Raw genomic sequence first — 16,520 nt, 5'->3', positions numbered from 1 at the left:
ATGAGCCTTTGTCGCGTATATATAGTATCGCAGAGAAACAATAGAGAGTAGCGAGCGTACTTTGAGGAAACTCGCTCATGAGCATAAGCCTTCGTCCCCTTTTCTCCTTCGTTTTTCTTCTTAGCCACAGGTAACCTCTTTTCCCGTGATATAAGTCGCGAAAAAAAAAAAAGGAGAACAGCCGATTACCTCGTTCAGCACGACCAAAGTCACGACAAAGGCTCTCTCACGTCAGTGCTTCTAGCCAGGCGGGAAAGCTTACGCGATGCCTGACGGCCACGTAATCTCTTTTTCCGCGCCAACGCCATTCATCACCGCATCTTACCGAGGCAGCGCCAGTGGGTGCTGCTGTTGCGCGATGCTCTACTGGCTAAGAGCGGCAGCCTTGTACACGGCTTCACCGCATAGCGCCTCGCTCCGCACGCCTGGCGCGCTGCTCAGCGCGTGCTCGACTTCGCGCGCGCGCCACAACGCGAACAAAGCACGGAGCACAGCCGTCTCTAGGCGTCGCTTTGTCCAACGCCAGTCGCCTTTTTGTCTCGGCGCTGCAGGCACGCCTAACTCCGGTGATGCGGCTAATGGACGCGATGCTGGCTGCAGCTCGCGCGCACCAGCCCTTGCGGGGGAGACCTCCCAAACGCTGTGCACTACGCGCCGAAACAGGGCTGCGTTACATTGTTCGCTGGCAATGCTGTGAAGGCTGGAGCAACGTTTACTTTAAAATGCATCTTATTTATAAGATGGTGGCGCCTTTAAGTGGCATCGGCTACACCTGTTTTACATACGCTTACAGCTATTAGGAAGGCAGAAAATGAAGCACTGGAGAATGGAAAAGTGACTAGGAAACAGAAAGTTACATAGGACACACTGAAAGGCACATCCGGGTCTCATGATTACAGTGAAGACACGGTTAAAGATACAGAAAAAGAAACACGAAGTCATTTTCTCACAGCCTTCAGATGTTGGAAGGATATACAGGTTGTCCCACGTAACCTGAGCCAAAGTTTTAAAAATGAAAGGCACTCCGGACGCGAGTTGAACCGAATGCACAATGTTCGCACTGGCCTAGAGTTACTCAGGCAATTATTTTTCCCCTTAACTCACGGATTTGTTAAGTTTAATTAATCAACTTTTTAAGTATTGGCTGCAGACCCCAAGTGTGATACGCAAAATTGTAGAGCACCTTGAGAAACCTTTCAATAAATTGTTTCCAACACGATATATCTCACGTAGTCCTTTTTCCCGCGTTCCAAAGAAAGTCCGCGAAATATGAAAAAAATACCACGTGACGGGGCGCTTGCGCACTGTTATTGTGCTGCTCTCAAGCGCGCGATGGATGAACAAGGTCGGCTGCAGCGAAACTCGTCCGCGACAGGATGTTATGCCTGGTGTAGGTATCTGGGCTTGCGGCTCTTATCGCATGACGGCGCATAGTGCGGCTGCAGCACGCGCCTCAAACGTGACGCGTCTCTTAGCGTTCGCACGCGCCGGTGCGCCACGCATCTCAGAGGCCACGTACATACCTTGCGGCAGCGCTGCTACATGCTACAGCGTGTCCAGAGGGAAACGCGACGGAGGAGCCCGGCTGCTCTACACGCATCATACATTACACGATTCGGCGGTGGCAGTACGGTGTGTCGCTGCACTACTTTAATGCTAATCGAATTAACGACGGCGTTCGTCGTGAGATGGGTCTGCCTGAATTTTTTTTCATACTGAGTCCTTTGTGTGCGCGTTAATATTCGTTTCTTATCCTCTTTTTCACGGAGGATAAAATTTTTCATGCAGGATTTCTCCCTTTCCCCAGTATTTCCCAGTGCAATGCAGGAAAGGCAATTTTGTATTTCCTCTTGGTTTCCCTGTTGATTTCTCGCCTTTTACAAAGGGATCGTAAATTGAAGATTTTTTTTGTACACATAGTACTGTACACCTGCATTGTTCTGCTACGTTGGTACTGGTTGCAGTGAAAAAAGAAGCTTAAGAGATAAACAGCACAGGTACGCTGTTTAAGTATGTGAGACGATATTGTAGATATGATTCCAGCTACAAGTGTGTAGAACAAGCTCCCCGATAATAGGTACATATATGTGGAACACTGCTTCGCATAAAGACGGGATCTTGTTGCGATTAGTATATTTAGCAGGCTAACTCCACTTTAGTGCGCTGCTATCTAACCGCTAACGCGTGACAACTTGGACCACTGTTAACGCTCCCATTCATTGACCAAAAGCTCAAAGTTCGTATGTACCCGAATAGACAAGGAGGACGCGAACATTCACTAGCACTGAACAGGAATGCGCCACTGAAAATTTGCACCCCATTAGGCAACTTGAGTCATCGAGTATGTGCAATAAGGTATGCGCCCTCTCCTGGCCAATGCTCCATAATTGTTATGTACCCGAATCGACAAGCAGAACAAGAACGCTCAGCGCCCGTGGGTATGTGTCACTGAACATATGCCCCAATAGACAGCTTGGTTCACTGAGTATGCGTTACTGTGCACGCATCCATTTTTGGCCAGTGCTTGTCCTGGTTGTCCTGCTTGAGCGTGTGCTGAGTGAGGATCGTTGAGAGAAGTGAAGGAAACGGCAACAGAAAATTCAAGAAGTCGGTTTAAAAGAGAAGGGCATAGAAGTACATTCCATTTGCCTCATTTTGTACAAACATTTTAATCGTAAACGTTCGGTTTTTCACATTCAACATTTGCGCAAACATCAAAGAAAGCATCGCTTAACACTGATACCCACATAAGCGTGGGCTCCGTGCAATAGTAAAGAAGCCGCAGCAGAATGACCAACACAAAGTGCAATTAAAGGTTTCTTCATTTACATTGTCGCATCGTTACGTTACTTGAATGCTAATCGCATTAACGTCGACAGCCAATGGGTTCTGCCGGAAGATTCCACTGGAACGCAATTGCACGTATTTATTACGTTTATTTAAAGAGTAAGAGCTTCAAATATTGAACGCACTTTCATTGATGTGAGTGGAAAATATACGCTAATGTTTTCTGCTTACAGCTGAAACTTAAGTGGAACGAAATTAAGACTGCTGAGTAGGTGCTCCTGTATGATAATCAAGGATCAGTGAAAGACTGGAAAGAAGGCGTATTTTTTCACGCCTAAGTCAACGTTTTGGGCAAGTCACATATCGCTCTGGATATAATGCAATTAGGACTTCCCCTACATATTCACGATGCCTTTAAAGGTATTGTGAGACTGACTCCACGGCACTTTTAATGCGAGTGGCACTCTTGGCATTGTCACACTCAGTTTTATTTCAGGCTGTATCCAACTATCCAACTATTCAGCCAATGGGTTCCGCAAATAGTGCCGTCTAAAAATGTGTGCCGATCCCGAAGGTAGTGCAGTTGAAGAAACGTAGGCTAATCCCGAATGTTGTGCAGTCTGAAAATGTGGGCCTAACATTGTCAACGACGCTCTTTAATGAAAGTCAAATTCCTTGAAAGTTTTGTCCGCTGCTGGGCGGAATCAACCCGTGTCACACCTGTTCCTCAAGCACCGCAGCCCGATGCTTTAGCACGCTGATCCACGAATACATTGATTGTCAATGTTCGCCCACCCTGATAGTTCGTCTTGCAAGGCTTGGTCATGAAATAATTTGGGTATTCAAAAAGCTTTAAACACAATAAATCCTGTTTTTCTCTGCACTCTTTCGGGTGGCAGATCTTTATTCCGAGGAAAGCCCCGAAACTGTTTTCCCCACGCATAGGGAACATCTGCTCCAAAGGCCCGAAGGGTCGTAAAGGCCTCCTCACCGTCGGCATATGCAGACGCACAGCTCATTATGGCGGTTCCAGTGGCGCGTCGCCTAGATTAATTAGCCGCCTTTTGGGCTTTTCCCAGAGCGCCAGGCGACGTGTTTGCGTCCATTAAGTACGTGTCTCATGAATGCATTCCTAAGTTGATTACAGAGCCGAAAAGAGAGGCATATTTAATGAGTAATGCAGTTTTTGCCCCTCTCGTGCCCTCAGCATGAGCGCCCAAGCAGCCTCAGAACTGCGGCATCAATAGAATGCACCGTTCCAAGACAGGGTGTCCCAGCTAATTTTAGCCTGAGTGTAAAAATATGCGAATGCCATGTAGCTAGAGAGAACAAAGGCTGTGTTGTTTGGCGTCGCTTGGAGATACTCAAACTATTTTTTGTATTCCGCCCAATTAGATAATTAATCTTAATTAATCAGCTTCCCGAATATTATAATTAGGTGAAAGGTGTTAATTAGAAAATTGTAGAGCAACACGAAAAGCTCCCGATACAGCTTTCTGTTGCTCAATACGTGCTACACAACAGGGTTTTTCCGAGCATGAAAAAAGCCCGCAAATTTAGGCAATACAGGAGAATAGATAGATAATTTATTTGAAGGAAGGCAGAGAGGTCGGCCTGAGCGACTGGCCGCTCGAGACATTTTGCGTGTATTCACGGGCTTCTTTCACGCTCGGAAAAACACTTTTATGTAGCACGTATTGATACGAACAGAAAGCTATATCGAAAGTTTCTCATGTCGCTTTACAATTTTCTCATTGATATTTTTCATCTTACTATAACCCGCCGTGGTTGCTCAGTGGCTATAGTGTTGGGCTGCTGAGCACGAGGTCGCGGGATCGAATCCCGGCCACGGCGGCCACATTTAGATGGGGGCGAATGCGAAAACACCCGTGTACTTAGATTTAGGTGCACGTTAAAGAAGCCCATGTGGTCGAAATTTCCGGATTCCCCCACTACGGCCTGCCTCATAATCAGAAAGTGGTTTTGGAACGTAAAACCCCATATTTTATGTTTTGTGTTAGGCTGCTGAGCACGAGGTCGCGGGATCGAATCCCGGCCACGGCGGCCGCATTTCGATGGGGGCGAAATGCGAAAACACCCGTGTACTTAGATTTAGGTGCACGTTAAAGAACCCCAGGTGGTCAAAATTTCCGGAGTCCCCCACTACGGCGTGCCTCATAATCAGAAAGTGGTTTTGGCACGTAAAACCCCATATATTATTATTATTATTATCTTACTATAATATTTGAGAAGTTGATAAATCTGATTAGGCTCAATGAAAAACATAGTTTATCTAAACATAAACATAAACATGACATTCGCATATTTTAAAACCCTGGCTAAAGTTAGCTGGGACACCCTGTATACTTAAGCCAGTGAAATGCCATTTCAGCGTCCTCACTAGTGTTAGCAACTGTTTTGGACATGTCCCTAAATTAAGGACTTTTTTGATGACCTTTTTGTCTAGTACATACCGTATCTATACCGGGAGGCTACATCTGCGACATTTGTGACTATCTACATGCAGAGCGTACTTGACGTACAATTGGTTAATTTGATTGCCTAGGTTTCATTTACAGGCACTCTTGTGCACCTAGAAACTTCAATACTATTACAAAGTATATTTAACGATATCTTATGCACGTTGTCGCAAGTATTCGGCGGTTTAAAGTTTAATTCACATGAATAACTTTTGGAGTAATTGGCGCGAGAAGATGGTTCCGGCTAGATTGTTGCTCTCAATGAGCATAAGAAATATTACACAATTAACACACGTGTCTGGGCTGCATACGCTCAACGTTTTTCATGCATTTAACAACACACAAAAATGTAATTTCTAGCCCTTTTATCGAATTTTGGCCAAGTCCTTTCAATAAAGAATACCTTCAGCCTGCGCATCCATTGTCCGTCTCGGGTACATCTGAAGTTTAAGATTTGCAGCTTACCGAAGAAAGGGTGTTAAATTTGTTGGTGAAGTTGCTGAATGAAATTTGGCGGGCCCAGGTGAAATTTCCAGTGCGTTTTGAAAGAGATACAAATTGTGGACAGCAAAGCACTTGTTTTAATTTACGAAAGATTGCTTCAGCTTAGGGCCCTTTACGAAGACTGTCAAGATTGTTGCAGTTTTGAAGAGTGGAGACATGCAGGCGGTCATTATCTACAGACCTATAGCTTTAACGGCGTTATTTTGTAAATTACTGAACCATATTAACGCGGTATCATTATGGGTCCGGTGTCGCGGAAAATATGGCGCCGGTGTACCGACAGTAGGGTACAGAAATGCCACAACCAAATACACAGGTTACATTTATTCGCGCATTAGAATGCTTACGTGCTTATCTTATGATAAAACTATACTGGGGCGTCCTACGATCTAATCTCGCAATCGTGCTCGCTCCCTATTCGTAGGGGACCAGCCACGGTCAAAGGTGACCAGCCACGGTCAATGTCTCGCGGCCCGAGTCTCCTCACGCCATTTCTAGACCCTATGCGTGCCGAACTCGAGGGGCGCCAGCCTAGCAACCGTCAAATTTCTGAAACAAAGTGCACACGTGTAGGCCTTTGAACTCCTGATGAGCGCAGGTTTGAAGTTGATGGATTATATACCGGCTACGGCAGAGTGAGGTCTCTCGAAATGCGACCACTCCCATTCTGAGCGACCAACGCACTGCCCAGCTGTGCCTCTCTGAGCGCCGAGCGTGAAGCTAAATTTAGCACCGATTCCGTCATGCGCGTGACACGTCAATGGCACCGTCCGCGCGCGCTACCCATGGATGATTGAGTAATGGCTTCTTTCCTCTACACAGAGATACCAAAGCAAGGCGCGCTGGTTTTTGCAAAGGTGTAAACGGTAATATTTTTACATGTTTCAGTTGCATGCATTTACATGCGGGCTGAAACAACCAGCCACATCCCTGGCTGGTTGTTTCAAAATGTCGGTGACAACAAAGAAAGAAAGAAACAAACAAACAAACAAAGAAACAAAGAAACAAAGAAACAAACAAACAAACAAACAAAGCAAAACAAACAAAACAAAATGTCGGTGATGTTCTTTAGTACATGTCGACAAAAACAAGAAGGTACCGACCACGGTGCTAATCAGACACGACTTAGCGATCCCGCACTTTCTGTTGCGTTTTCTTTGAGACGAAACGGGCGCAGGAGCTTTTTATGGATCACCTAGGCACACGTAGGGACTTCTGCGGAGTTATCGGAGGGCTGGCATCCACCTAGCAGAGAAATGCTTTATAGCTGCAACGACTTCGTGTGCACAAAATGGGAATCACAAAAGCGACTCAACACAGAAGATGGCGCGCTTTCTTGAAACAGCTGCAGCTTGTGCAAACAGTGCTAACACCTCAGCATGGTTTCTCTTTCTTTATATTTCGCGCTTGCTTTGTGCTCACCCAGATAGCTTACTTTCTCTCTCTTTACTACTAATTACTGCATCTTTTTTCTCCTTTCCATGTGCAGCGCAACAAATGGGGTATGCCCCTATGGTTAGCCTCCCTGTCTTTTTCTTTATTCCTATTATTCTCTGCAGAGATACGCGGCGATATTTACTTCTCTCAGGAAAGTCTCTCTCTGATAAAGAATGGTTGCTAACTCTGCTGTCCACTGCTATAAGCAGAACCTCTTGCCTCATTCACGGGTCACAGTACTGGATGCCTTTGCACCTTGAGGAATGTAGTCAATTTCACCGCTATTGCATCGCTGGAAGGGGAAAAAAAGGGGCGGGGCGAAATAATTCCTGGCAAACAAGTTGCTAGACTCCTCACGGCAAGTCCAAATTATTCGAAGGTTCCTGGCAAATACTTGGAAAATCTCGAAGGCGGGCATAATAGGATAACGTAACAATAGGTGGTGTCCAAATGCAGCGCTTGTGTCCGCGTTCTCGAAGTAAGAGAAACAGATATCAAAGGAGATGACTTTTGCTGGCTGTATGCGCCGGAAGGAATTGCAGAGCCGGATACATGTCATAGCCGCCACGTTTAACACATTACATATATACTTCCATTTGTTTTCCTTTTCTGGTTGTTTCAATAGTATAAGAGCAGCGCCACAAAGACGTGCGGGATGCTGGGAGGCGCTCCGAATGCGTTATCACCAGGATGAGCCGGGCCGCCAGCGCTAGGGAACAGGAATGGAATCTAGTCAAAGGAATGCTTATAATATAACACCACAAGTATTTCACTGAAAGAATGTCTAAAGGGGCGGCTTATTGGAGTTGAAAAGTAAAAGTCGTATATATTTGCTTATCTGAATATAGGCTTACAGAAAAGCCACAATTCCGTAAAAACTTCGATGTAGAACGATAAGAAACTGATCATCATCCCCGATATACAACTAACTTCATTTTATTTTGTTAGCCGCTTGCAATAACTTCATACAGTAATGCTATCGTTGGAAACAAAACCTATCATTAGTGGAATGATATTCTGTTAAACTCAAAATACCTTGATGCAGGATATTTGTATTATTTCCAGTTCTTAAAGTAATAAACATTGTGAATAAGGCTTATCTATGCGAGGTTATGTTGTTTGCTTTATTAAAAAAATATATATACGCTTATGAAATGAAGGCGCGATATGATGGTGTAACCAGGAACACCCGGGCAACGAAGATATCTGTTTTGGCCGTGTTAAATATGGGAAGGTCGATAAAAAAAAGAATAAACAAACAAAACCAATGAAGACAGAAAAGAAAAGGAAAAGGTTGACAAACGCATTGCCTTAGGGTATATGCGTCAGTCAGCTTTGAATCTGCGCACACAGCGCGTACGTGCAGTAAGTGCCATTAGTGCACGAATCAGGACGAGGATTAATAAACAGGGCGTCCTGCACTGTTCAATAAAATTACGTGCAACACTTCCTTCCCTTTGCACTTGAATATCCATCGTCAAACATCGATGAGCGTGGTCCCCACGCAGCACTAAGAGAGCGAGACAATTCTCGTTCGGTAATAGCCTGAATTTCTGTTTATATTTACTTAAGTGTGTGCATATTTTTGCTTCAGTCTTCGTCTTAAGACTCGTTCGGCACCGCCTGTTAGGCTGCGGCACTGATGTATTGCCTCCCGGATGCAGACGACATTCCAACTATTCGAAGTGTCAGTGCGATGCAGCGATAGAAGCAGACTGTGTGAACGGCAACGAGGGCTGAAGGAAGGCAAAAAAAAAAAAGAAAGAAAGAAAAGAAGAATTGACAAGCAGAATCACCTAATGAGCGAACGTCGCCAGAGAACTTCCTTAGTGCGAGGGCAAATTGGACAGCAAGGCACCAGGGAATCTCGACTTGTGCTTTGTCACTTCTGGTATGCGTGTCGCGTTCTCTTATATCGAGGAGCGAACCGGAAAGAAACGTCCCTGAGGAATTTAGGTGCTTTAGATAAGCCTTCGTGAAGCGCTAGTAAGTTGCGCTCTATTGCGTTAGCGAATGAGCTGTCCCTGACACCGCCTTTTCGCCTGCGCTGTGCACGTGCACACACGGCCTGTTTTCAGTCTTCATTTGAAATTCAATCACTCGAATACATTGAATGAAGGCTTCCGTACCTTTTCGCGCTATCCTATTGGCGTGTGTCTTAACACGACCGTTCTAGACGGAGACAGTGCATAAAGGCAGTGAGAGAGCCGAGTACGTCGAGATTTCAATTACTCGAGCGAATCTACTTTCGCCTACGTTTGGTGTATAAATGGAGGAAATTTGTCGCCACTATCATCGCCTTTTGTTTTTCTGCAACGTTGCTATGTTATAAGCCAGCTACTGTATTGCGCAGCTGGAAAAGATATTACTTTTGGTTGAAAACTATGACTACCGCTTCTTTTTTTTTTTGGGGGGGGGGGGGGGGAGGGGGACGGGACGATTTCGCTGGCACAGCACCAACCAGCAATTGTTGCCCTGACAGCTAGCTAGGAGGGTATGCATCCAGGCACAGGGTATATGACCACGGTTTGAAGCAAAAGCAGAGAAATTACTTCCGGAGAAATCAATTAAATTATATCATTACAGACATAAATGCCTCGAATATATGGGCTTTGGATGTACTTCGAGTGTAAAGTGCACCAGATGGCCAAATACTGCAGAGTTTTGGCGCTTTTGATAGCCTCCGTGATTCTTTCATGACTTTAGGTCATTTGAACTGATTTAAAAAAATCAGTGGATATGTCTATAGGCTCGCTTTCCGGTTCCATAATGATGCCGCGGACCATGACCTAGACTACTACTTAACCTACTTAACTTCAATATAATGAAAACCCTGCGAAAAAACAAGCATAGAGTAGGTCACAGTGCGCAACCCATCGGGGATTCAATTAATAACGCGAAAAAAATAGCACGTTTGTGTCGCTATCGAACCAATCATGTAGCGCTGAAGTCTGGAATATCTTTTATTTCAAGTTTTTCCGGGCGGGAACAATACGAAATCGCGTGCTGTCACGGCAGTCAGGGGAACAGATACATATTTCATTGGAGAGGATACACAGATACATTCATTGGAGAGGACGACGAAGTTTCCCTGCTAAGGTGGCTGCTCACCGCTCCTGTGAAAAATCTCGCCTTCCGCGTAAATACGTTCCATACATCAAGAGATTGGACCCCAAGACATCTGAGGACGCCCCGGATGCTCATGCGCAGTCCGGTTTTTTGACATTCAGCGAATGTCACCCCATCGGCCCTGCAGCTGAGTTGTACACTGGGACTAGGCCTAGTGCCTCCGGTGACGCGCTGGCGGCGGTAGATTCGCCGGCGCTGCTCGTCACGACGGCGTTACCGGCCGCACAATTGACACCTGAGCCTGGATCCCAGCTCCTGGTTCCTGCTCCAAGTCCTTCGGCTACAGCCCACCCATCGCCTTCCCAAAATGCACATCAGACCGTGAGTGATCTGCCCTCAGGGCGGAGCCCGGCGATGGCTTCCCAGACACCGATCGGGAATGGGACTCCAGTTGTTGTGCATGATGAAACGAGTACTCCTATGGACTTGTCTTCTGCGCTACCATCTGTGCCGTCGGCCCCCCGTGGTTCTCAGAAGCGTCCTTCGGAGCAATCTGCACCAGATTCGTGTTCGGCCAACAGCGGCTCCCAAGGCAAGCGTTCCTGTCTAACGACTGACCACCCAGTTGTGTCGACACCGGGCTCAGTTTGCTATAAAGCAACCATTAAAGCTCTGGCCCCCACAAGCCTCACGGAGATTCCGAACAGGATTATTCAGGCGAACCTAGACGCTTGTCTTGGCACCACAGGCTTCCGCGGCTTCACGGCCCGGAAGAAGTCAAATACCATCGCTGTGTGGCTGCCGACATTGGCTGCTGTCGAGCGTTTGCAAACGCTTCAACGTATCTCGATAACGAGCGAGGTCACCGTGCCGGTCCAGGTGTACCTGGTAGAGGGCTCGGATCTACAGCGCTGTGGGGTTTACAACGTTGACGTTGGCGAGGACCAGACTGCTCTCCAGCGTGAGCTCTATTGTCCTACTCACCGTGTCATTCAAGCGCGTTACATGGGAAAGGGGCGCTCTTGCATCGTCACCTTGCAGGGCCCACCAACTCCCCCAGCCCGCCTGTACTACTATGGCTGCATTCTACGACCTCGGCCATATAAACCCAGTGTCGTCTATTGTTACAAATGTTTCCGACCGGGCCACATGCGCCGATCCTGTCCATTTACAGCGCCAGATGAAGCTGTATTAGCTGGCGCAGTGTCTTATCGATGTGGACTCTGCAAGACCGACGACCACGAGATCACTTCTCCAACTTGCCCCACAAAGCAAAAGGCCACTCAGAAGGTTCGTCGCGGGATTCCTAAGCAATGGCCTCAGCATGCTGCAACACAACCAGTGCTGATATCTAACAGATTTGCGGCGCTCCAGTGGGATGACGACGACTGGCCAGAGCTTTCCGAGCCCGACCCGCCTGCACCCCATTCCCAACAGACTTACAGTGACAAAGTTCGCAAAGACCGCCGTCGCCCGCTGGTTATACAGAAGCAGAGCGGGCCGGAACATCCGCGTGATGATATGGCAGCAGTTGACAATCAAATTGCCCGCCTTTTAGCGGAGGTATCCAAGCTCCGACAACACCGTGAACTACTTGCGCGTCGGCGACGTGCAGTGGAATCTCACACCACTACAAGTATCGATTCCGCTGCATCATCGTCTCTGTCACGCCCCGCTGTATCGGTCGCAGAGTCTACCAGATCTTCAGCTCCGTTGCCGGATAACTCTACAACATCTCTTTTGCGGTTCATGGTCAGCCAGTTATCCAACCTGACATCTGTGATTTTGCAACGTCTGGACTCGTAATCAAAATGGCGGGCACAGGTGTTTGTGGCGTGCTTCAATGGAACTGTAGAGGGCTCTCCACGAAAGTGGGGGAGCTTAAATCCCGTCTACGTATGAACAAGTTGCAGGTGTGGGCCCTGTTACTACAGGAGACCAACGCCTTGCCTGCCATTCCGGGCTTCAGTGGATACGTGTCTCCTTCGATGAGTGACCATCGCGTGCACACAGCTGCTCCTCCAGGAAAGGCGGCAGTGTATGTGGATACGCGCTATCCTCAGGTCTGCCTTTCTCTTGAAAACTGGTGTAACTCATATCAGGAGGTAGTGGCAGTAGCTGTGAAGTTACCCAAGGCAACTGTTGTGGTAGTGTCATACTACATAAGACCAGCCGGTGGCTCTTCTTCAAGAATTAATCTGGGCTGGTTGGTGAATGTCCGTCGCCAATACCCAGCGTGTCCTATTTTAGTTGGTGGTGATTTCAACGCCCCTCACCCAGATTGGGGGTACCCTACTTCTAGCCCTCGAGGTAGGCGTGTGCGGGACGCCTTCGCGGATGCGTTGTTTGTACTACTGAACCATCCCGATTCAGCAACGCGAGCTGTGCCTCAAGCTCGACGTACAACATACGCACCGGATCTTACGTGGTGGTCGGGTTCCGGCTCTCCCACTTGGCACCTGGAGCCCGACTGCTGGGGTAGTGACCATCACCCTATCATCATCGGCCTTCATCCGTCGCAGGCCCGCCGATTGCGCCGCAAGTGTTCTGTGGTCAACTGGGACAAATTTCGCACCGTTCTCCAAGATACCTCTGTGGACTCGTCACCACTACTTGTTGACCGCATACAAAGCGCGCTCAATGAAGCTACAACCATCAGCTGGGTAGACGTCGATCGACCGGCACCGGATATCGGCCTGCTCAACTTGTGGGCTGCTCGCAGACAAGCTGAGCTGGCAGCATCCCGAGACCCCACGTCTGCACAAGCACGTACAAGACTGAATTTCCTTACTGCTAAGGCCCGCAGATATGAACGCGACCTCTCGCGGAGGCACTGGCATACGTGGTGTGAGCGGTTTTCATCCAAGACATCGAATGCTTCTCTCTGGCGAACCTTCCATGCCATGGAACACGGTGGCCGCCGTCCAGACGCGGCAGCCACAGCCTGCTTCGCTGCTGGCTTGTCGCCGGATGATTTCGCCAGAGAAGCAGCCCGGAAGTTTTTCCCGCAGTACGACGTGTTGCCTCAAACAGCCAATGGTGCTCCCTTGGCAGGCATTCCGACACATATCGACAGGTTACCATCTACAGCAGACTCCGAGGGGATTGCAAGCTCTTTCACCATGCCTGAGTTGCTTGCAGCGATAGATGGTACCAGTCGCAAGACAGCACCAGGTCCAGACTCTATAACTTATGAGGCCTACAAGAACCTGAGTTCCGCTGTGCTGCCTCAACTCCTCGACACCATTAACAAGGTATGGCTAGATGGTGTTGTCCCTCCAGGCTGGAAGTCAGCTATTGTGATCCCGATTCCGAAACCAAGCAAGCCGCCGACTGACCTTGGCAACTTCCGACCCATTTCCCTAACGTCAACGTTGTGCAAGCTTGCTGAGAAAATGCTAGCCACACGAATGTCGTGGTGGCTAGAGCACCACGGTTTCTACCACCCTGCTCAAATTGGCTTCCGTCCATCCATAGGTACTGAAGATGGGCTGGCTGTCTTGGCATCCTCGGTTTTATCGTCAACTCGTAGCCACAGTGTCCGTACTGTCCTCGCTATGGACGTCGAAAAGGCGTACGATAACATCAGTCATGCTGCCATCTTGGCTTCAATTGACATGCTGCATTTTCCCCCTAGAGTACGGAATTTTGTGAAATCTTTCCTTGAAGACCGACATTTTGCGATTCGCCTCAGTGGTAACGCCGTCGGCTCATTTGTCCCTCTTCGTGGCGTACCCCAGGGATCTGTATTGTCACCTACGTTATTCAATATTGCTTTCATCCCGCTTGCATGGCGCTTGCACGATGTACCCGACATAAAGTTCTTGTTGTACGCTGATGACATCACGGTATGGAGCACTCATCAGGACCTGCCGACTCAAGCCGCTGCCCTTCAATCAGCTTTAGATATCACGGCGACTTACGCCTCTTCGGTCGGCCTTAGGCTTTCCGTCAGCAAATCTGCTTACATGTCAGTCGCCAATCGCTGGGGCCGGCGTAAACTCTCTGGAACACCCATTCGTCTTCATCTGTCCGGAACCCCTCTTCAACAATGTTCAACTATAAAAATTCTGGGTCTGATGGTACACGAGTCGGGAAACGGAACTGCTTGGCTCTCCAGCGCTAAAAAGCAGGCAATTCAGACGTTGGGTCTGATTAGGCGCATTGCTCCTAAAATGGGCGGCGCCCGCTCATATGTTGCGCGACAATTGGTGAAGGCGGTAGTGCAACCACGCCTTATTTATCAAGCCCAATTCCAGCATTTGACGAGGGCACAATGGGATCGCCTTGAGGCTGTTAATCGCGAGGCAATGAGGGTCATCACTTGCCTTCCCCGCATCACCCCTATCGTGGCTCTCCAAGAAAATGCACAGCTCAACACACTAGATGAGCTGGTGCAGCAGCGACGTGATGCTCGCAAGCTTAAGACCAGCCTTTCACACGCACCGTGTGCTCTCAGGGCTTACGCTTTCTCGAACTCGCTTCTACCACCACCATCGCCAGTTCTTCCTCCCTGGAGTTTTGTACAACTGAGTGATAACAAGCCAACTGATATACATCGCCCGACATCAACTCACGCGGCGGCGTCGCTTCGTGACCGAATTGTAGCTCAAGATGCCCACCTGCCGCTTGGCTCCATCGTCCTTTACGTGGATGCAAGCATTAAGGGCTGTGAAACAACCACTGCAATTTATTGCCCATGCGCACCTGCCCTTAATAAGACGACCCGGTTTCAAGTCCAAGAACCTCCTTCCTCCTTTTGTGCTGAGCTCCTTGCTATCCGAGAAGCGTTGTGCTCTGTAGCCGCCTTTCCCATGGTCCCCACGGCCCGCATCGTCATCCGCACTGATGCCCTCCAGGCGACGCGGCTTCTGCGACGCGTCAGTCGCAGCCCTGACATATGCCAAGAGATCCATCTTCTGGCGGCACGCATCCCGCAGCCAATATCTGTCGAGTGGATCCCACGCGACCTTCTAAGCTTCCAAAGCCGTGCGGATTCTGCGACCCGTCTAGCGACCTCTCCATCGTCACTGCCTCAACTCTTTCACCTAGATGATGCCACCCTCCTTTTAACAAGAAAGGAGCACCTCCGGCGCCGCACACGTGCTCTCATACCTCCGTGTGCGGTAAACCTCCCCCGCGGTCTTACCCGTGCAGAGGAGGTTGCGCTTCGGAGGATCCGGGTCGGGGTAGCCCTTACTCCTGCCGTGACTAGGAAGTGGCCGCACTTTCGCCCGCTATATCCTCGTCCTGAGTGTCCACTCTGCAAGTCGCGAAATGTTGAAGCCGACATCCACCACCTGCTGTGGGTTTGCCCTGCACTCAAACCGACGAGGCTCCGGCACCTCGCAGCAGCGGGACTCGCGCCGCATAATCTGAGCCATTACACTGCTTGGACGCAGGGACCGCATTATCGGTCCCTCTTGGACTTCATTAAGTCAGCAAATCTTTTTTCATTCATTTAATCATCCTTATTCACCCCCATCACATACCCTTGTATGCCCTGAGGCATTTATCCTCGCATTTAAAAAAAAAAAAAAAAAAAAAAAATGAGAATCGTGCAGATCTAACGCAACGTTGGGCTCCAAGTGTCGCGAAGCTCATTTCGGTTAGTGAGGTATAGCAGTAGTAGCGGATGACGCGCGCATAGTCTCGTTCCCTGTAGCCGTTAGCTACTTATGTCAGGAGAACGAAGGCGACGTATGATGCTTGCCGAGGGGACAACGTTCGTGAAGGGTGTAATTATAGGGTTGGACGACATGTATCTAAATATATTTGAGGCTTCTTGTACCTTTTACGACACAGTGGCACATATCCATTCGGGGGGATCGGCCAAGAATGTGCACATGGCCAGCTGCACATATATCAACTGGCTGAACGTGATGTCTACTAGGCAAGCAACATTAGGGACTTCCCTCCTTCTCCCTCCCCACCTCCCTGCACCAGAGAGGAGAAATAGATAAAGAAAGCTTCTCTCTATTTGCAAATAAACAGTTTAAAAAAATCAGTCTACCCAGACTACTTGAAACCGGTCTCTTGACTATTTGAGTGCTGGCATGTCAACCGTCATCGCGATCAAGACAAGAATGCAGCTTTTTGCGCACAAGACGAGGACAGAGAAGAGGCTGAGACACTTCTTCGTCCTCGTCTTGTGCTCAAAAAGCTGCATTCATGCCCTACCAACGTGCCGAAACAGTCACCTTAGTAATCAATACACCTTAAAGCTGCGAGCGCTAACAGGGA

Source organism: Dermacentor andersoni, chromosome 5 (assembly GCF_023375885.2).
Source record: "Dermacentor andersoni chromosome 5, qqDerAnde1_hic_scaffold, whole genome shotgun sequence".
NCBI classification, from domain to species: Eukaryota; Metazoa; Arthropoda; class Arachnida; order Ixodida; family Ixodidae; genus Dermacentor; species Dermacentor andersoni.
The sequence above is the reverse complement of the archived record's forward strand: the minus strand, read 5'-3'. Positions refer to the sequence as shown.